The sequence below is a fragment of the Mirounga leonina genome, unplaced genomic scaffold, assembly GCF_011800145.1.
Source record: "Mirounga leonina isolate KUSES-001 unplaced genomic scaffold, KU_Mleo_1.0 Mir_92, whole genome shotgun sequence".
In the NCBI taxonomy this organism is placed as follows: Eukaryota; Metazoa; Chordata; class Mammalia; order Carnivora; family Phocidae; genus Mirounga; species Mirounga leonina.
The window spans coordinates 25,037,909-25,061,886 of NW_023270852.1; the positions used below are offsets into that span (position 1 = coordinate 25,037,909).

The 23,978-nt window shown below is 37.0% G+C and overlaps 1 protein-coding gene across 2 annotated transcripts in view; it reads right to left on the reverse strand.

Moving 5' to 3' along the window:
- Positions 1-23,978, reverse strand: part of LOC118004280 (disks large homolog 1-like) — a 1,118,862-nt gene that overhangs the window by 781,311 nt on the left and 313,573 nt on the right. The gene's annotated exons all lie outside the window — the stretch shown is intronic.

Below are 23,978 nucleotides of genomic sequence, written 5' to 3' on the forward strand. Positions count from 1 at the left end.
AATTAAATGGATGGTAGATGGTGGGAACCAGGTTTCTCACTATTGGAGTAGGAGTTTACAAACAAGTAGGTGGGGACAGGTGAGAGGAGGGCACTAGAATGATCCCTATGATTTTGGGTTATATTTTGAGACACCACTATAAACTCCTGTTTAGCTTAATATGGGTACAAATGGATACGTATAGAAATATTTATAGATCTGTATGTACACAGGTTAATACACACACATATATTTTCTTACTTGGTATGCTGAAAGGACCTAGAATTAATGAAGCCCCAGTAAGAATGAACACAATTAATATCCAGATTTTGGCCTCTATTTTGCATTCTCCAACAATTGGTAAAGAATAATGAATAAATAAAGTGGTACTGGATTAGGATTGGGACTATCTATATGAATTCAAACATTTTTAAAGGAAGGGAGGGAGGGTGGAAGGAAGGAAGAGAAGAAGGAAGAGGAGGAAAGGAAGAAGGGTTAGGAGTGAGATGGATATAGAAAACTATGAATAGAAATAAAAATGATGATGTATGTATATGTTTCCTAGCTTTGTCATGTATTTGTAGGCTGAGAGGGCCTAGCAGGAAAAACAATCCAATAGCAACAAGCACACCTGGAGCCTAGATCATGGCTTGAATAAAAGGTATCAGGGCTTCTTGAGAAAATGGTTGACTCTATTACTGAAGCAGGAAAAACAGTAAGATGAGCCTAGAGTATCTTGCAATACCCATAAATGAGAAAACACTACCCCCCCCAAAAAAACCCTGCTACAATGGGGGCATGTCAAAACAATATAAGAGTTATAAGAAGGAGCAGACAAAGATGGCCAGTAGTATTGGCTTATAACCCAAAGTATAAAATAAATACCCATGAATCTATACTGGTATATGCATACATGTATGAATAAATGAAGGAATAAATGTATGTAGATATGTAAATAGACAATCTCCCTTGATGAAGAGTTCCAAGTAATTTATTTAGATACTGTTCTCAAGGAGATGAAGCATAACTTTCCACCCCTTAAGTGTGAGCTGTGCATACTGACTTCCTTCCAAAGAATATAGTATTAAAAGGGGGAAAACAAGGGGCGCCTGGGTGGCTCAGTTGGTTAAAAGGGGGAAAACAAGAGTAACTTTACAGAGGTGAACCCCAATAAACACTAACTCAATCAAGTGATCAAGACCAACATTATCATTGAAGAGTCAGGCTGATAGCAAGCAACCTATAGAAGTAATGAGAATGGCACTTTACCTCTGTAGTGTTCCTCCCCAAAACTCATAACCCTAATCTAATCATGAGAAAGACAGAAAAATCCTAGTTGAGGAACAGTCGACAAAAAAACTTTACCAGTACTCTGTAAACTGTCAAGATAATAAAAAATGAGGAAAGTCTGAGAAATTGTCACAGTCTAGAAGAGCCCAAGGAGACACGAGAAATAAATGTAATATGGTAACCTAGACGGGATCCTGGAACAGAAAAAGGACATTAGCTAAAAAGTATGGACTTAATTTCATAATAATGTATCAATATTTGTTATTAGTTGCCACAGTAAATCTAAGATGTTAACAATAGGAGAAAGAGAGTCTGGGATACATTGGAGCTCTCTGTACTATCTTTGCAACTATTCTGTAAGCATTAAAACTACTCCAAAATAAAAGTTATTTTTAATTGCCTTTTTATTTTTTAAAAGATTTTATTTATTTATGTGTCAGAGAGAGAGAGGGCCACAAGCAGGGGGAGCAGCAGGCAGAGGGAGAGGGAGAAGCAGGCTCCCTGCTGAGCAAGGAGCCCAATGCCGAACTCCATCCCAGGATCCTGGGATCATGACCTGAGCCAAAGGCTGATGCTTAACTGATTGAGCCACCCAGGTGTCCCTTTAATTGCCTTTTTAAAAGGCATTACATACAGGCATCTGGGTGGCTCAGTCAGTTAAGTTTCTGACTTCACTTCAGGTCATGATTTCAGGGTCCTGAATTGAGCCCCCATCATATTGGGCTCCCTGCTCAGTGGGGAGTCTGCTTCTCCCTCTTCCTCTGCCCCTACCCCCAGCTCATATGCACACACTCTATCTCTCAAAAAAATAAATAAAATCTTTTTAAAATAAATAAATAAAAGGTATTACATAATCACTGTTAGAAACCTGCCCAAAGGGCCCCAAAATGAATGCTTTCATAAATCCATTTTCAGATTTAGAATGTAAATGGGATTAAAAATTATCAAACAAAGTTACATTTTGCAACTTTCTAATATATGAAAAAAGTGTTTTTGATGACATCTGCTTCTGACACTATGGCTGACTAAGTGCTCTTCAGATTAACTAGGCACTTTGAAATATTACTGATGTTGCAGCAGATGGGGTAGGTCTCCAAGAATGATTTTTCACATATACACACACACACAAAAAAACCTGAGCTGAAATCAGATCAGCTGGGAGGTTGGATTAATGGTAGTTGACATACAAAAGGGATGGGGTTGTTCTGAGAACACACACCTATGGCAGAATTATTACTATCAGCATACAGAGCCTCATATCAGTAAGTAAAGGTAAGGAAGCTGGCCCTGAACTTCCTCACTGAGCCAAGATCCTCAAGGGATTCTGAAGTAATTCTATGATGGTGGCTCCCTATTTGCTACTGGCAGCAGCAAAAGAAAATATTTTCTATAGGAAATCTCAAAGCGGCAGGACTCTCATAGATGAGGATCAAGAAAAGAGCTCATAATCAAGATCACAAACCAACAGAAAGGCATGTCAATATAAATGAAATTTAGCAGCAACAACAAACAGTAGGTTACATGCCCAGTTATTATTGGTTTTGGACTTTTCTGATATAGAACAAAAAAAACCTATGTAAAGTGTTGATGGCCATACTCACAAAGCTGAGCAAATAACAAGACCTAGTAAGAGTGAACAAGCAAAATGAGAAGAAACAAATGTAACTTCTAAAAATTAAAAATATAATTCTTTAAAAATAGATTAATGGATGGCTAGAGGCATGGATTGATATAATATATAACAAATATAATAAAATGCTAATGATAAAATCTATGTGGTAGGTGTACAGATACTCACTGTAGTATTCTTATAATTTTGCTGTTTGAAAACTTTCATAATAAAATGTTAGAAAAATGTATAATTATTTAAAGTTAAAAATTCAGTGGATGGGTTAAACAGCAGATTAAACAAAGTAAAACTGGGAAATATTCCCAAAGAAATTAGCCAGAATTCATCATAAGAGAAGGTTAAATAGAATATATGAAAGTATTAATTGACTATGTACAGGATGGATAAGTCCAATATTTTTCTAATAGATGTCTTCAAGGAGAAAATAGAATAAATAACAAGTGATATTTAAAGAGATAATGGATATAAAATTTTTAGAACTTATGAAAATATGAATTCAGATACTGAAAATAGCAGCTTATATGAAAGAGAATAAATAAAAGCTATGAACATACCATAATAAAATTGCAGAATACCAAAGACAAAGCAAAGATCATGAAAGCAGTCAAAGAGAAAAGACTAATCAGACTTCTCAAAAGCAATAATACTGCCAGACAACAGTAGAATAACAACTTCAAAATTTTGAGAGAAAATAACTACGAACATAGAATTGTTCATTTGCAAATCATATATATGATTTAAAAAAACTTGTATCTAGAATATATAAAGAACTCTCAAAACACATATGAAACCAAACAATCCAATAGAAAAATGGCCAAAAGATTTGAACAGGAACTTCACTGAAGAAAATAATAGATGGCAAATAAACACATGAAAAGATATTTAGCATCATTAGTCACTAGGGAAATGAAAAATCAAAACCACAATGAGATACCTCTACATATTTATTAGAATGGCTAAAATTAAAAACAGTGATCATACCAGGCACTGATAGGGATGTGAAAGAAATGGAACTCTCATACTCTGATACTGAAAATGAAAAATGATTACAACCACTTTGAAAAACAGTTTTTTCAGTTTCTTAAGAAGTTAAGCATACAACTAATGTATAATCCAACTATTCATGTTCTAGGCATTATCTAAGAGAAAAGAAAATATATATGTCGCTATGAAATGTCAAGTCTGGAAACAATCCAAATGTCCATTAATAGATGAATGAATAAACACATTTGGCATATCCATACAAAAGAATACAACTCAGTAATAAAGAGGAACAAACTATTGGAACACACAACATGGATGATCTCAAAATAATTACATCAAGTGAAAAAAAACAGACAAAAGTGAGTTCATGTTTTATAATACATTATAAAAATTCTAGAAAATGCAAATTAATTCTATACTGACAGAAAAAAAAAATCAGTGGTTGCTGAGGAATGAAGTGGGGAAGGACTGCAGGAAGGGGTGAGTGGGAGGGATTACCAAGAGACAGGAGGAAACTTTAAGGAGCAGTGGATATGTTTACTACCTTGATTGTGCTAACAGTTTCATTAATATATACATACTTCAAAACATATTAAATCATGCACTTCACATATGTGCAGTTTATTATGTATCAATTATACCTCAATAAAGTGAAAAAGATAAGACATGAATTTAGAGGAGACGTTTTCATAACACATAGGCAAAGGAAGAGTATATAGGTATGCAAAGACCAACAAATCAAAAATGAAAAGACATATAAGCCAGAAGGGGAAAAAAATGGGTGAAAAATATGGACAGTCATTTCACAGTAAAGGAAACATATATCATGGACAAAAAAAGATGTGGATCAGTAGCAACTTTTATTTGTTCCTGATGAGTGGGAATTGCTATAACCACTTTTTTTTATTATTATTATGGTCAATTAACCAGCATATAGTACATCATTAGTTTCTGATGTAGTGTTCAATGATTCATTAGTTGAGTATAACACCCAGTGCTATAACCACTAGAAAACAATCTTGTCTTATCTGGTAAAACTGAACATTTATTTCTCATATAATCCAGCATTTCTACTACCCAATACACATCCTAAATGAACTCTTGCACATATGCACCAAGAAACAAGCCAAAATGTGCGTAGTAGTACAGATCATAATAGCAAAAAATTGGAAACAATCCAAAGTCCATCCAAAAGGAAAATGAATAAATGTGGTATGTTCTCAAAGTGGAATTTATATAGCACTGAAAATGAATAAACTACAGTATCATAAAATGACATGAATAAATCTTGAAAACAATGTTGAGTGAAAAAAGCAAGTCTCAGCATAAAAATATTTTTGTAAAGTTAACAAACATACAAAACAAAACTCTATATTTTTAGGCATACATACATATGTGAAGGAACATTTAGATCAAAGCAAAGAAGTACATGGAAAGATGTAATTACCTCAGCAGAAGGGGTGGATATGGGAGAAACACATAGGTAGATGCAAATAGAAATGGTCTAGTTCTAGATTTGGGTGGTGATTCCAGAAATGTTTACTGTATTATTATGCTACATATGTTACATATAAATTACATATATTCTTTTTCTTTAACTCTTTTAAATTTTATTATGTTACTCACCATACAATACATCATTAGTTTTTGATATGGTAATCCATGATCCATTGTTTTCATATAACACCCAGTGCTCCACGCAGTACGTGCCCTCCTTAATACCCATCACTGGGCTAACCCATCCCCCCACTCCCCTCCCCTCTAGAACCCTCAGTTTGTTTCTCAGAGTCCATAGTCTCTCATGGTTCATCTCTCCCTCCGATTTCCCCCCCTTCACTTTTCCCTTCCTTCTCCTAATGTCCTCCATGCTATTCCTTATGTTCCACAAATAAGGGAAACCATATGATAATTGACTTTCTCTGCTTGACTTATTTCGCTTAGCATAATCTCCTCCAGTCCCATCCATGTTGATGTAAAAGTTGGGTATTCATCCTTTCTGATGGCTGAGTAATATTCCATTGTATAGATGGACCACATCTTCTTTATCCATTCATCTGTTGAAGGGCATCCCAGCTCTTTCCACAGTTTGGCTATTGTGGACATTGCTGCTATGAACATTGGGGTGCATATGGCCCTTCTTTTCACTACATCTGTGTCTTTGGGGAAAATACCCAGTAGTGGAATTGCTGGGTCATAGGGTAGCTCTATTTGTAAATTTTTGAGGAACCTCCACACTGTTTTCCAAAGTGGCTGTACCAACTTGTATTCCCACCAATAGTATAAGAGGGTTCCCCTTTCTCCACAGCCTCTCCAACATTTGTATATTCTTTTGTATATATTTTTTTAATTTTATTTTATTATGTTATGTTAATCACCATACATTACATCATTAGTTTTTGATGCAGTGTTCCATGATTCATTGTTTGCATATAACACCCAGTGCTCCATTCAATATGTGCTCTCTTTAATACCCATCACCAGGCTAACACATCCCCCCACATCCTTCCCTCTAGAAACCTCAGTTTGTTTCTCAGAGTCCATAGTCTCTCATGGTTCATCTCTCCCTCCAATTCCCCCCCTTCATTTTTGCCTTCCTACTATCTTCTTCTTCTTTTTTTTTTTTTTTAACATATAATGTATTATTTGTTTCAGAGGTACAGGTCTGTGATTCATCAGTCTTACACAATTCACAGTGCTCACGATAGCATATGCCCTCCCCAGTGTCTATCACCCAGCCACCCATCCCTCCCACCCCCCACCACTCCAGCAACCCTCAGTTTTTTTCCTGAGATTAAGAATTCCTCATATCAGTGAGATCATATGATACATGTCTTTCTCTGATTGACTTATTTCACTTAGCATCATACCCTCTAATTCCATCCATGTCATTGCAAATGGCAAGATTTTGTTATTCTTTTTGATTGCTGCATAATATTCCTGTGTGTGTGTGTGTGTGTGTGTGTGTGTGTGTGTGTACCACATCTTCTTTATCCATTCATCTGTCGATGGACATCTTGGCTCTTTCCATAGTTTGGCTATTGTGGACACTGCTGCTATAAACATTGGGGTGCACATACCCCTTTGGATCACTACATTTGTATATTTTGGGTAAATACCCAGTAGTACAATTGCTGGGTCATAGGGTAGCTCTATTTTCAACTTTTTGAGGAACTTCCATATGTTTTCCAGAGTGGTTGCACCAGCTTGCATTCCCAACAGTGTAGGAGGGTTCCCCTTTTTCTACATCCTCTCCAACATCTGTCGTTTCCTGACTTGTTAATTTTAGCCATTCTGACTGGGTGTGAGGTGGTATCTCACTGACGTTTTGATTTGGATTTTCCTGATGCCGAGCGATGTTGAGCACTTTTTCATGTGTCTGTTGGCCATTTGGATGTCTTCTTTGGAAAAATGTCTGTTCATGTCCTCTGCCAATTTCTTTTTTATTATTATTATGTTATGTTAATCACCATACATTACTTTTGTATGTATTTTTAAGTAACAAAAAATTTAACTGTTTCATAAATAGTAATATTTACATAGAAAACTTACAAATCTTCAAATTTTATGCACAGCTACAACTTTATTCTGCCACTAGCAATAAGGTGGCTGTGAAGTCATGCTTGGAAAATGTGTAAGAACGGAAGACAAAAGAACAAATAATCCTAAAATTTTTAAGGAACCACAAAAGACCAAAATACCCAAAGACATCTTGAGAAAGAACAAAAGCTGGGAGTATCACAATCTCAATTTCAAGATATATTACAATGCTATAGTAATCAAAACAATATGGTACTGGCACAAAAATAGACACATAGATGAATGGAACAGGATAGAGAACCTAGAAACAAATCTACACTTATATATTCAATTAACCTATAACAAAGGAAACAAGAATATACAATGGGGAAAAGACAGTCTCTTCAACAAATGGTATTGGAAAAACTGGACAGCTACATGCAAAAGAATGAAACTGGACCACTTTCTTACACCAGACACAAAAATAAACCCAAAATGGATTAAAGAGCTAAATGTAAGACCTAAAACCATGAAACTCCTAAAAGAAAACATAGACAGTAATCTCTTGGACATTGGCCTTAGCAACATACTTATGGATATGTCTCATCAGGAAAGGGAAGCAAAAGTAACATAAACTATTGGGACTGCCAAAATAAAAAGTTTTTGCATAGTAAAGGAAACCATCAACAAAATGGAAGGGCAATCTACTGAATGAGAGAAGATATTTGCAAATTATATATCCAAAAAGGGATTAATATCCAAAATATACTTGTGTTCACTGTAGCATTGTTTACAATAGCCAAGGTATGAAAGCAACCCAAGTGTCCATCAATAGATGAATGGATAAAGAAAATGTGGTACAATACATAATGGGATATTGCTCAGCCATAAAAAAGAATGATGTCGTTCCATTTGTGACAACACGGACAGACCCAGAGTGTATTATCCTAAGTGAAATAAGCCAGGCAGAGAAAGACATGTACCATATTATTTCACTTATATGTGGAATCTAAAAAACAAAACAAACAAAAACAGAAACAAACTGATAAATATAGAGAACTTGCTGCTTGCCAGAAGGGAGGATGCTGGATGATGAACTAAATAGGTGAAAGGGATCAAGAAGTAAGAACTTCCAAATTATATAATAAATGTCTCAGAGATGGAAGTACAACACAGAGAATATAGTCAATAATATTGTAATAATGTTCTATGATGACTATACTATACCTGTGGTGAGCACTGAGTAATGTTTAGAATTGTTGCATCACTATGTTGTGCAACTTAAACTAAAATAACATGTCAACTATATTTCAATAATAAAAAGAAAAAGAAGGTAAAAACCATACATGTATAAACCCTTCTCAGATATCTGAATATAGTAAGAGTTGATAGGGTGTTAATTGGGTTAACAAAAGTCAGAAATAAAGAATAAAAAAAGTGGAATCCAAAAATATTCTCTGCATCAAGTATTAATTAAACATAAAAGAGAAAAGAATCCCTGTAAAGATTTCTGCAGCTACATATTCTCTAAAGAATAATGACTTGTAATGGGTAAAACAATTTTTGCAAAGAGTCAAATTTCAAGATGTTTTTTCTTTGCATCAATTTTAAGGATGTAAACATTGTTTCATAATCAGCATTTGCAAGTTGCCAAATTTTGAAATATTAGGTGTGTAAATTATCCAGAAATGGAAGCATATTTATCATATTCATGTTAAGGATACATATTAAGCTATACTTTGACACATAATGGATAGCATTATGTGACTCAATCAGATTTGGGAAAACCATATGGACAGTACTTTAATATTAAATTTGAAAATATTAATTAACTTATAATCCCCAAACCTGCTAATATGCTTATAGTCTATTTCACTCCTTTATCTACTTACCATTCCTACCTAATTAACCACTAGAGAGGAAAAAGGTAACTTTAGTTAAGTCAAAGATTATTTAAATTTGAAGATAATTCTATAAGCAATGTCAAATTTTACTTCTGTTTAGTCAGATGTATTTTTTAATGCCTGATCTATATTTGTTTGGCACTTTTGAAGCATCTCTTTTCCATACCCTCTCGTATCCCCACCACCACCCCTTCCTAACATTCCTAGTACCAGCGTTGAGGCCCTTGCCATCTCTTGCTCATAATTCCTTAGGCTCAGATGCCCTTTCAACACACATAGAAATCTTACTTCTCCTTCAAAGCCCACTTCCACTACCAAGCCTTTTTAAAAAAGAATATTTGAAGTCAGAGATCTAAATATGAAATGTCATCAGCACAGAAACCATTCTTACTAAAACTGAGTTCAATTGAGGAAATGTGGGTGAGAGTAAGAACACCAAGCAGCTACAATCAAAAAGGAAAAATGCTGGTGTGGGGAGTTGTGGGAGGAGATGGGCAATGCTCCTTCTGTCCTCCAATTCCTATAAAGTACTGCTAAGATCTATTTAATAGTTATTTATCATTCTACCTTATATTAGTAGTAGTTGTTTACCCACCAGTCCTCAATTCAACATTTCAATTCAGTAAGTAATTTTGAAGTACCAGGCAAGGCCCTTAGGAATGAACATGATGTCATAGCCAGCCACATTATTGTCTATTATCTAGCCTCATTCTTTATATTTTAGTAAGCACACAATGAATGTTTGCTAATTTTAGTTTATTTGCATTCCCTCTCTGTTTAAAGATCAAATAAAATAAAAATAATTGAATTAAGTCAAATCTCCTCATACTGAGGGCTGGAGAAAACCTGTATATTATTTAAAATATATTTCTAGGGACACCTCGGTGGTTAGGCGGCTGCCTTCAGCTCAGGTCATGATCCCAGGGTCTTGGGATCTACACCCACATCGGGCTCCCTGCTCATCACGGAACCTGCTTCTCCTTCTGCATGCTGCTCCTCCCTGCTTGTACGCTCTCTCTGTCTCTGTCTCTCTCTGACAAATAAATAAATAAATAAAATCTTTTAAAGTAATAATAAAATAATGTTTCTATGTGACTTGATTTGATCACAGCTACTAGCACTTATATTTTCCACATTCCTCCTGCAAATAAAAAAGTTTTGCCACCAGGGGCGGAGCAAGATGGTGGAGGTGGAGGGGACCTGGATTTATACTAGTCCCAGGAATTCAGCTGGATAGGGATCAAACCATTCTGAACACCTATGAACTCAACAGGAGATTGAAGAAAAGAATAGCAACAACTCTCTGAACAGAAAAGTGACCACTTTCTGGAAGGTAGGATGTGCGGAAAGTGAATCCAAGGCAATATTCGGAAGGATAGACAGCAGGGGAGGGGGCCTCCGTCCGCCGCTTCTGGCAAGTGAAAGAGCAGTGGAGCACAAAATCAGAACTTTTAGAAGTCTGCTCCGCTGAGGGACATAGCTCCAGTAGCTAAGCGGGGGTGGAACTCTTCCTGGGACAATGTGGTCTCAGGACCGTTGGGGTCACAGAAAGAACAGGGGTGCCTGAGTGCAACAGAGCTCCCAGGTATCGAAGCAGGGAAGCCAGCTGCAGAGACGGAGCCGAGGAGCGGTCTCTCAGCTCGGGGTTGCCATAAACCATGATCTGTGGCACAGTCAGGCCACTGCTCTTCCAGCAGGGACCAAACAAGTGGCAGATCCAGGGAGACTTCCCTTCCTCCCCCAGGAGGAGTGGCATGAGCACACCACTGGAATCTGCTGGGTTTGGAGAATGCACACGGGGTTGTGTGCCAGAGATAGAAACCCTTGGTCACAGGCCTGGTGAGCACAGAGTGCAGCCAGAGACCAGGAGACAGGAGTGACTGACTGCTTTTGTCTGGGGGCTCACTGAGGAGTGGGGCCCTGAGTTTTTGGCTCCTCCAGGGCAGATATTGGAAGGTTGCCATTTTCACTCCTGTCCTCCAAAGCTATTTGGAAAGCTTGCAGGGAACAAAAGCTCCAAGAGCAAACCCGAGCAGATTACTTAGCCTGGACGGCAAGGGCGGGGCAATCCCCCCTCTGGCAAAGACATTTGGGAACCATGGAAACAGGCCCCTCCCCCAGAAGATCACCAAGAACAGCCACCAAGACCAGTTTACCGGTCAATGAAAACGGCAGGACTCCAGCGTTAGATTCATGTAGACTCATTCACGTAGAATTCATGGCTTTTTTACCATGATTCCTTAGTCTTTCAAATTTAATTGTTTTTTTTTTTTTTTAAGGCACCTGGGTGGCTCAGTTGGTTAAGCGATGGCCTTGAGCTCAGGTCATGATCCTGGAGTCCTAGGATTGAGTCCCACATCAGGCTCCCCACTCAGTGGGGAGTCTGCTTCTCCCTCTGACCCTTTCCCCTCTCATGCTCTCTCTCACTCTCTCTCTTTCAAATAAATTTATAAAATCTTTTTTTAAAAGAAAGTTAATTTTATAACTGTCTTTTCTTTTATTTTAATTTTTCTTTTTCCTTTTTTCAACCAACACCTTATTAATCACTATTCAAAGAAATATTTTTTATTTTTCATTTTTAGTCATATTCTATCCCTTCATAGTAGTTACCCTTATTTTTGGCATATATATATAAGTTGTTCTCACTTTAAAATTTTGAGATGCAGTTTCTTCTAACAGATCAGAATATACCCTAAATCTCTAGTGTATGGATTTGTTCTAGTCTCCTGCCTGATCACATTCTCTCCCTTTTTTTAATTTAAATCCTCTTCTTTCTTTTGTCAAAGAACTTCTTATCTTATAAATTCCTTTTATAAGATCTTTTATACTTTTCATCTTTACAGTCATATTCCATCCCTTCATTGTATTAACCCTTATTTTTGTACATAAATAAGTTTTTCTTTCTTTAAAATTTTGGGAAGCACTTTATTCTAACAGACCAAAATACACCCAAAATTTAGTGTGTGGTACTGATCTATGCACCAGCCTGATCATATTTGATCATATTCTCTTTTTTTTGTTTTGTTTTGTTTTTGTTTGTTTTTATCTTTTTCTTTTCTTTAATCTTTTTCTTTTTTCATTCTTTCCCTTTCTTTTCCCCTAGTTTCAGGTCTTTTCGGGTGTGTTTAGTGTATATTTTCTGGGGATGTTGTTACCCTGTTAGCATTTTGTTCTCTCATTCATCTATTCTCCTCTGGACAAAATGACAAGACAGAAAAAATCACCTCAAATAAAAGAACAAGAGGCAGTAACAACTGCCAGGGACCTAATCAATACGGACATTAGTACAAAGTTTGAATTAGAGTTCAGAATGATCATTTTAAAGATACTATCTGGGCTTGAAAAAAGCATGGAAGTTATTAGACAAACTATTACCAGAGAAATAAAAGAACTACAATCTAATTGAGTTGAAATCAAAAAGGCTATTAATGAGGTGCAATCAAAAATGGAGGCTCTAACTGCTAGGATAAATGAGGCAGAAGACTGAATTAGTGATATAGAAGACCAAATGATGGAAAATAAAGAGAAAAAGAGAGATAAACAACTACTGGACCACGAGGGAAGAATTAAAGAGATAATTGATGCCATAAGACAAAAAAACATTAGAATAATTGGAATCCCAGAAGAAGAAGATAGAGAGAGAGGGGCAGAAGGTATATTGGAGCAAATTATAGCAGAGAACTTCCCTAATGTGGGGAAGGAAACAGGCATCAAAATCCAGGAGGCACAGAGAACCCCTCTCAAAATCAATAAAAATAGGTCAACACCCTGACATCTAATAGTAAAACTTACAAGTCTCAGAGACAAAGAGAAAATCCTGAAAGCAGCTCGGGAGAAGAGATTTGTAACCTACAAGAGTAGAAACATTAAATTGGCTGCAGACCTATCCACAGACACCTCGCAGGTCAGAAAGGACTGGCAGGATATATTCAGAGCACTAAATGAGAAAAATATGCAGCCAAGAATACTATACCCAGCTAGGCTGTCACTGAAAATAGAAGGAGAGATGAAAAACTTCCAGGACAAACAAAAAATAAGGAATTTGCAAACATAAAACCAGCCCTACAAGAAATATTGAAAGAGGTCCTCTAAGCAAAGAGAGAGCCTAAAAGCAACATAGATCAGAAAGGAACACAGACAATATACAGTAACAGTCACCTTACAGGCAATACAATGGCACTAAATTCATATCTTTCAATAGTTACCCTGAATGTAAATGGGCTAAATGGCCCAATCAAAAGATGCAGTCTATCAGATTGGATAAAAAACACAAGACCCATTGATATGCTGTCTGCAAGAGACTCATTTTAGACTCAAGGACACCCCCAGATTGAAAGTGAAAGGGTGAAAAACCATTTACCATGCCTATGGACACCAAAAGAAAGCTGGGGTGGCAATCCTTATATCAGACAAACTAGATTTTATTTTTTTTTAAGATTTATTTATTTATTTGAGAGAGCGAGAATGAGAGAGAGTACATGAGAGGGGGGAGAGTCAGAGGGAGAAGCAGGCTCCTCACTGAGCAGGGAGCCTGATGCGGGACTCGACCCCGGGACTCCAGGATCATGACCTGAGCCGAAAGCAGTTGCTTAACCAACTGAGCCACCCAGGTGCCCCCAGACAACCTAGATTTTAAACCAAAGACTATAATAAGAGATGTGGAAGGACACTATATCCTACTTAAAGGGTCTATCCAACAAAAAGATCTAACAATTGTAAATATCTATGCCCCTCATATGGGAGCAGCCAGTTATATAAGGCAATTAATAACAAAAGCAAAGAAATACATCGACAACAACACAGTAATAGTGGGGGACTTTAAAAACCCCCTCACTGAAATGGACAGATGATCTAAGCAAAAGATCAACAAGGAAATAAAGACTTTAAATGACACACTGGACCAAAGGGAACCCACAGATATATTCAGAACATTCCATCCCAAAGCAACAGAATACACATTCTTCTCTATTACCCATGGAACACTCTCCAGAATAGATCACATCCTAGGTCACAAATCAGGTCTCAACTGGTACCTAAAGATTGGGATCATTCCCTGCCTATTTTCCGACCACAATGCTTTGAAACTAGACTCAGTCACAAGAGGATAGTCAGAAAGATCTCAAATACATGGAGGCTAAAGAGCATCCTACTAAAGAATGAATGGGTCAATCAGGAAATTAAAAAAGAATTTAAAAAATTCATGGAAACCAAAGAAAATGAAAACACAACTGTTCAAAATCTTTGGGATACAGCAAAGGCAGTCCAAAGAGGAAAGTATATAGCAATACAATCCTTTCTCAAGAAATAAGAAAGGTCTCAAATACATAACCTAAACGTACACCTAAAGGAGCTAGTGAGAGAACAGCAAATAAAGCCTAAACCCAGCAGGAGAAGAGAAAAAATAAAGATCAGAGCAGAAATCAGTGAAATAGAAACCAAAAGAACAGTAGAACCGATCAACGAAACTAGGAGCTGGTTCTTTGAAAGAATTAACAAGATTGATAAACCCCTGGCCAGACTTATCAAAAAGAAAAGAGAAATGCCCCAAATAAACAAAATCATGAATGAAAGAGGAGAGAGAACAACCAACACCAAAGAAATACAAACAATTATAAGAACATATTATGAGCAACTCTAGGCCAGCAAATTAGATAACCTGGAAGAAATGGATGCATTCCTAGAGATGTATCAACTACCAAAACTGAACCAGGAAGAAATAGAAAACCTGAACAGACCTAAAACCACTTAGGAAATTGAAGCAGTCATCAAAAATCTCCAAAGAAACAAAAGCCCAGGGCCAGATGGCTTCCCAGGGGAATTCGACCAAACATTTTAAGAAGAATTAATACCTATTCTTCTGAAACTGTTCCAAAAAATAGAAATGGAAGGAAAACTTCCAAACTCATTTTAGGAGGCCACCATTACCTTGATCCCAAAACGAGACAAAGACCCCATCAAAAAGGAGAATTACAGGCCAATATCCTTGATGAACATGGATGCAAAAATTCTCACCAAAATACTAGCCAAGAGGATCCAACAGTACATTAGAAGGATTATTCGTCATGACCAAGTGGGATTCATCTCTGGGCTGCAAGGTTGGCTCAACATACACAAATCAATGTGATACAATACATTAATAAAAGAAAGAACAAGAACCATATGATCCTCTCAATTGATGCAGAAAAAGCATTTGACAAAGTACAGCATCCTTTCTTGATTAAAACTCTTCAGAGTATAGGGATAGAGGGTACATACCTCAATATCATAAAAGCCATCTACGAAAAAACCCACAGCCAATATCATTCTCAATGGGGAAAAACTGAGAGCTTTCCCCCTAAGGTCAGGAACGCGGCAGGGATGTCCACTATCACCACTGCTATTCAACATAGTATTAGAAGTCCTAACCATAGCAATCAGACAACAAAAAGAAATCAAAGGCATCCAAATCGGCAAAGAAGAAGCCAAACTCTCACTCTTAGCAGTTGATATGATACTTTATGTGGAAAACCCAAAAGACTCCACCCCAAAACTGCTAGAACTCATACAGGAATTCAGTAAAGTGGCAGGATATAAAATCCATGCACAGAAATCAGTGGCATTCCTATACACCAACAACAAGACAGAAGAAAGAGAAATTAAGGAGTTGATTCCATTTACAATTGCACCCAAAACCATAAGATACCTAGGAATAAATCTAACCAAAGAGGCAAAGGATCTGTACTCAGAAAACTATAAAGTACTCATGAAAGAAATTGAGGAAGGCACAAAGAAAAGGAAAAATGTTCCATGCTCATGGATTTGAAGAACAAATATTGTTAAGATGTCAATGCTACCTAGAGCAATCTATACATTCAATGCAATCCCCATCAAAATGCCATCCACTTTTTTCAAAGAAATGGAACAAATAATACTCAAATTTGTATGGAAACAGAAAAGACCCCGAAGAGCCAGAGGAATGTTGAAAAAGAAAAGCAAAGCTGGTGGCATCACAATTCCAGACTTCCAGCTCTATTACAAAGCTGTCATCATCAAGACAATATGGTACTGGCACAAAAACAGACACATAGATCAATGGAACAGAATAGAGAGCCCAGAAATGGACCCTCAACTCTATGGTCAACTCATCTTTGACAAAGCAGGAAAGAATGTCCAATGGAAAAAAGACAGTCTCTTCAACAAATGGTGTTGGGAAAATTGGACAGCCACATGCAGAAGAATGAAACTGGGCCATTTCCTTACACCACACACAAAAATAGACTCCAAATGGTTGAAAGACCTCAATGTGAGACAGGAGTCCATCCAAATCCTAAAGGAGAACACAGGCAGCAACCTCTTCGACCTCAGCCACAGCAACTTCTTCCTAGAAACATCGCCAAATGCAAGGGCAAAAATGAACTATTGGGACCTCCTCAAGATAAAAAGCTTTTGCACAGCAAAAGGAACAGTCAACAAAACCAAAAGACAACTGACAGAATGGGAGAAGATATTTGCAAATGACATATCTGATAAAGGGCTAGTATCCAAAATCTATAAAGAACTTCTTAAACTCAACACCCAAAGAACAAATGATCCAATCAAGAAATGGGCAGAAGACATGAAAAGACATTTTTCCAGAGAAGACATCCAAATGGCCAACAGACTCATGAAAAAGTGCTCAACATCACTCGGCATCAGGGAAATCCAAATCAAAACCTCAATGAGATCCCACTTCACACCAGTCAGAATGGCTAAAATTAACAAGTCAGGAAATGACAGACGTTGGTGATGATGCGGAGAAGGGGGAACCCTCCTACACTGTTAGTGGGAATGCAAGCTGGTGCAGCCACTCTGGAAAACAGTATGGAGCTTCCTCAAAAAGTTGAAAATAGAGCTATCCAGCAATTGCACTACTGGGTATTTACCCCAAAGATACAAATGGAGGGATCCAAAGGGGTATGTGCACCCCGATGTTTATATCAGCAATGTCCACAATAGTCAAACTATGGAAAGAGCCAAGATGTCCATTGACAGATGAATGGATAAAGAAGATGTGGTATATATATACAATGGAATATTATGCAGCCATCAAATGGAATGAAATCTTGCCACTTGCAATGATGTGGATGGAACTGGAGAGTGCTATGCTGAGCAAAATAAGTCAATCAGAGAAGGACATGTATCATATAACCTCACTGATATGAGGAATTCTTTTTTTTTTTTAAGATTTTATTTATTTATTCATGAGAGACAGAGAGAGAGAGAAGCAGAGGGAGAAGCAGGCTCCCAAGGAGCAGGGAGCCCGATGTGGGACTCGATCCCAGGACCCTGGGATCATGACCTGAGCCGAAGGCAGTTGCTTAACCGTCTGAGCCACCCAGGCGCCCGATATGAGGAATTCTTAATCTCAGGAAACAAACTGAGGGTTGGTGGAGTGGTGGGGGTAAGGGGGAAGGTGTCGCTGGGTGATAGACATTGGGGAGGGTATGTGCTATGGTGAGCACTGTGAATTGTGCAAGACTGTTGAATCACAGATCTGTACTTCTGAAACAAATAATACGTTATATGTTAAAAAAGAAGAAGAAGATAGCAAGAGGGGAAGAATGAAGGGGGGGGGAATATGAGGGGGAGATGAACCATGAGAGACAATGGACTCTGAAAAACAAACTGAGGGTTCTAGAGGGGAGGGAGGTGGAAGGATGGGTTAGCCTGGTGATGGGTATTAAAGAGGGCACGTTCTGCATGGAGCACTGGGTGTTATACACAAATAATGAATCATGGAACACTACATCAAAAACTAATGATGTAATGTATGGTGATTAATATGACATAATCATAAAAAAAATAAATTGAAGTAGAGTTCGCTAATGAAAACAAAAAAAGTTTTGCCACCTCTGAAATAGATTCAAAATATATTCTTCAAATTCTTGAAGGCATACCCACTTTGACCCCAGAATTTTTTGAAATAGCTTATAAATTTTCGTCAAATTCACAGATAAGTGTTTTCAAACTCTAATGTATATTTGAATTTGAAGCACCCAAAGTTCTTGTTAAATTTAAATTATGATTAAGGTGAGGAGTCAGGCCTGGATCTCTGCATTTCTAACAAGCTCCCACGTGACGTCAATAGCTTCTGATCCATCAGGAACAACAGACCTAAGAAATAGCACCTATGGAATTAGAACCTAAGGGTTCATACTCTCATTTCAAATATCCTTGCTGGATTATTACTATACTCTTCTACTTCAGACTGGGGGGAGGGCAGCAGTGGGTCCAGGAGTATCGGGGTAAATCCCAGTAAGATAATGATAACCCAGTTGGCAAAAGAAGAACTCTGCCCATTGATTGAAAAACAATAATGATAACTACTTAGGGAATATTATTGACTAAACTGATACAGATTTAATTAGCTAGAAACTCAATTAAAAGGAACTGTATTTTAGTACTTTGACTTTAGGACACATTAAAACAAACAAAATCAACTTCTAGTTGATGTCTGAGACAGTCCCAACTCCATCCAATCTCTCTCTTTTAGTTCAATCTATATTCCATAAAGATGAGATCTGGTTTCTATGATGATGATTCTGGAACACTAATTAGTTCCTCAAATGTCAAACAGCACGATCAAGGGAATCCATAATAAATAGGATTGTCTGTTTAAACACATCCTTAAGGGGGCGCCTGGGTGGCTCAGTTGTTAAGCATCTGCCTTCAGCTCAGGTCATGATCCCAGGGTCCTGGGATCGAGCCCCGCATCGAGCCCCGCATCGAGCCCCACATCTAGCTCCCTACTCTGTGGGAAGCCTGCTTTTTCCTCACCCACTCCCCCTGCTTGTGTTCCCTCTCTTGCTGTGTCTCTGTCAAATAAATAAATAAAATCTTTAAAAAAAATAAAATTTAAAAAAATCCTTAAAAGCTTATATACTGATGATATTTCATCTTCTTCCAAACAAAGACAATCCAACATGGCATATTGATTTCAATGATAGTGCTATTTCCTCAGAAGAGCCTTCTAGTTCCTGTTTGAGATATGCCTTCAAGCATCTGAGGAATCTATTTTGAATATTGTCATCCTCAGAAGTGGCAAATCTTTTTTCATATAAGGAAGATTTGGCTTTTTTGAAATGACCAAAATTTATTGGAATTGTGAATATGGTGAGTGATGGAGAAATGGATTTACTTGTACATGACTTGAATTAAATTAAGAAAATATGACTCTTAAATCATGAGACTTTTTCTTGTATGACGCACAAATCACTCTGCAATTACCTACTTAACTACAGTAAAACAAAAAAGTAACCAGAATGCAGAATGTTTAACATATTTATATACTTTCTTGTCTATTAGTTCACAGGCTGGAATAAAAGTGACTAGGGAAAAGCTTTTTTTGCTTCCTCCCATCACAGCCTTCATGCTGTAAGGTGTAGTATTGATGGAGACAATTGTAATCACCTCACTGGAGCTTGTTATTGTTGGTTATTTAGTTTTTATGATTGGCACATATGGCTATTACTCACCAAAGCTGTTTAATCCTAAGAATTCATTGAAATCAGCTGAGGATTCTTGCCTTCCAACCTCAATAAAGATATGGTAATCTTTGTTAGATGTGCCTTCTTTTAGTACATATGCCTTATGCTTCTTCTAGCATCTCTTGTTCTCTGTAGGGCTTCCCATACCACATATGTGATAATGAATTCAGCGAAACAGTATAACACAGTTGATCTTACTATATTTAAGGATGTTACAAAGTGCAGTCTTGGTGTTCTATTAGCCTTTTCTGAACACTTGGTTCTGTTTGGAGAGTCAGAAAAATGCTCATATCCAATTTCTTTATGCTGCACACCTTACTTTCTCTTCTGCAAAGAAAAAAATTTATCCTTGCCCTGGCCCATTTGAGCCCAAGACTACTACACAATGAAACACAGAACAGAATCCCCAATAAAGGCTTTATCAGTGTAGCAAGTGTCTTAATCTTAGGCTTACAGCCAGACTAGATTCTTTAAGGATAATACCTGGGACTAGAAGAATGGGGTTGAATATGAGAAGTAGGCTAAAGTTAAATATGGGTGAAAATAACACATAAGTTAAATTTTACAGCCAAGAACAGAGAGTGGAAGCTAGATCAGTGGCAGGTACAAGTCAAGTACCAAGACAGGGAACAAGAGGCTAAACCAAAGCAGGGATAAGTGTGAAACCCAGAGACTACCACATAATCAAACCAAATAGATACTGAAAAGGCAAGACAAGAGAATGAGGAAAAGCTTACACACAAAGGTTTTATCAAATTTTCACAATGTTCTGATATGATTGTGTTTTTTCTATGCTTAGACAAAGCACAAGCGGAAGGAAGGAAGGAAGGAAGGAAGGAAGGAAGGAAGGAAGGAAGGAAGGAAGGAAGGAAGGAAGGAAGGAACCTTAGTTCCAAAATACTTTAGGGGCATCTGGGTGGCTCAGTCGGTTAAGCATCTGCCTTCAGCTCAGGTCATGATCCCAGGGTCCTGGGATCGAGCCCCGCATCAGTCTCCCTGCTCAGCTGAGAGCCTGCTTCTCCCTCTCCTGCCTGCTGCTCCCCCTACTGTGCTCTCTCTCCCTATCTCTCTCTTTCAAATAAATAAATAAAATCTTTTTAAAAATAATAAAAGGAGCAAGAAAGGTTCACTTGAGGGCTATAGCAGGGAAATTATAAAATGAACCTGGGACTTTCTGTTGCACCAGAATGTGAGGAAGTGATGAAAAATTAATGGATCACATCAAAAGGACACAAAATCAGCTTGAAGGGGCTCCTACTGACCAAATCTGGAATAACCTGAGCATTAAAATAATTTAATAATAGTAGCAGATTATAACTTATTGAAAAAAATAAGAATCCATGAGTACATCCTGAAATAAATGAATAAATGATTAAATGGAGAAGGGAAAGCTCTTTCTTAGAGTAGAATTCCAACCAATAAATACAGGAGAAATGATAGAAAATCACTAATGGACATTACAAATAGTGGGTAAAAAACTGACAAGGAACATAAGGTTACTTAGTCTAATAGTATCTTCCCACAAATTAAACTAACACCTCCCATTATCATGCACCAAAACCAACATGGCATCATTTCTGTGATATTCCTTCCAGAAATTAATGAACTGAATCTAATCATGAAAAAACAGCAGACAAAACCAAACTCTAGGACATTCTACAAATACCTGGCCTGTAATCTGAAAAAATGTCAAGGTCAAGAAAAGAAAGGCTCTGGTCTAGACTAGTCTAGAGAAGAGAATTCACTAATGAGCTTAAGAGTTATATTCTGATGGTTATTAGAGTGTTCTGTGACTATAATTCTTGTATTCAGTTTCTAGAAGGCCAGTCAACTTGCTATTCTAGCAAAGTCAAATTTTAAGCCTACCAAACTAAAGACCAGACTTCACAGACTGGTGCCTATACCAGGAAAGTGACTCCTTGTAGGACATGTCTGGACAGCCTGCTAGCCTCCCAAGCCACACTCAATTTCCCCATTGGCAACATCCCCTGTTGTTACTCCTGGTTCTATTGCAATTAGAAAATGCATACAGCATCCTCCTCCACATGGTTTATTAAGGCAGTATATATGATTATATCACTTTACTCCAAAAACTAATAACAAAAGAAAAAAGAAAAGAAAGGTTGATGAAGTATTGCAGATTAAAGGGATCTAAAGATGAATGGCAATTGAATATAATGTGTGATCCTGGATAGATCCTGGACTGGGAAAATAGAGCTATAAACGGCATTTTGGAGATAGCTGATGAAACTGAATGTGGACTCTGCATAAGATAATAGCATTGCATCAATGTTAACTTTCTTGATTTTGAAAACTGCACTAATTTATGTAAGAGAATATTCTTGTTTTCAGGAAGTATATATAGATTTAGTGATAAAGGGGACTAATATCCTCAACTCACTCTCAAAGGCTCGTTAATAATATGCACATATATGTATGTATGTATATGTGTCTAGATAGATATAAAGAGAAACACACACACACACACACATAAAGAAAATGATAAATAGGGAAAATGTAATCAATTGGTGAAATCTGGGTAATGTAAGTATACAAGAGCTCTTTGTACTAACTTTTTGGTAGGTTTGAAACTATATCAAAATAGAAAGTTTTTAAAAACAGTAAGGCAACCAGAAATTATTGTGGATAAACATGGAACTGAGAAATATCCAGTAACATTTGTAATATATATATACATATACATACATATATATATAGAGAGAGAGAGAGAGAGGAAAAAGACTCTAAGAGGAACAAAGTATAAAGTACAGAATGTGATGGAACAGATAGAAGATCAATAGAACATAAGTGAAGTAATATAATAATCTAAAAGTTAAAGCATGAGCATTAAAGTCAGACAAACAGATCCTGGCTCTGCTACTTACTAAATTTAACTCCTCTAAGCTTCAGTTTCTTCACCTAAAAAATTTACATATATAAGTACTTCAAAGAGTTGAACAGTTACACAGAACATACTGAATAAATGCTAGCAATTATTCTTTCGATTATCATCTTTGAACAATGCCATGTACACAGGAAGTCTCATTAAATGTTGGAAACCTGAACACAGAATATGCCTAGTAGTTTCTTCTAGAATACTCAAGACTGCAGAAACTTGGAGTAATGAAATAGAACCAATACTTGAGAAGGAGGCAGAAAACTGTTATTTATAAATTTAAAAAAGGTAGCTAATTGAAACAGAAATTTTAATAGAAACAGTAAGATGTGCATGAAGCAATACACAGTATTTTTTTCCTCAAAAAAGGTTTTTAAAAATACAACTCCTCAAACAAATTTTAATTCAAACTATCTCTTTGATGAGCAAGTGTGATACTTCAAGCTGCTCAAAAAGCAGGCACTAAATAAATTCAAGATATTGTTAATGCAAATCAGCTACCTTTTATCAACACTTAAACTCCCAAACCACCACCAGGTGTGTCTTTTCTATATCTAGGAGATAATTAACCTTCAATTTCACATCAATCATCCAAGATCCAGGAATGTTAAAAAAACCTTCTTCTTTCACAAAGACTTACCATGTAAACTCTATAAATCTTGGACTGATAAATAACTGTAAGTAATCTTGTATGATCCTATAGGGTTTTAAATTCCATGTTCCTGCATAACCCCAGTCCACCCCCCAAAAATCCAAAATATCTTCCAGTCTGTGATTAGGCACTGATATCACTCATTGAGGGAGGAAAGGAGAAAAGAAACTAGCAATGAGCATTTGTCCTTTACCCACCATATATTAGGCATCCATACTTCAAAAACATCATTTATTTCACTATGGCTTACCACCATATTATGAGGCTTTATTATTACACCTATTTTAGAGATGGAGAAACTGAGACTTTCACATGGTCATGAGGCTGAGCAGCAGCCAGGCTAGGATTGGAATCCATATTTGATGCAAAAGCCTACATTTTTTTTGCTAAAACATGCAGCAGTAATCTGCCTAATGGAACATTGGGTGTTAATTGAATGGTATCAATGCTAAAACAAGCATATCTCATTGTAAATGCATGACTAGAATATCATTTAAGAACTTCTTCAGATCACCAGATGGAAGGAAAATCAAGCCTAAGGAACTCTTTCAAAAATTTTCCAAGGCCTGTTACCAAGAATACTTTAACTAATCGCAACTGCACAGTGCTTAGCAGAAGCTAT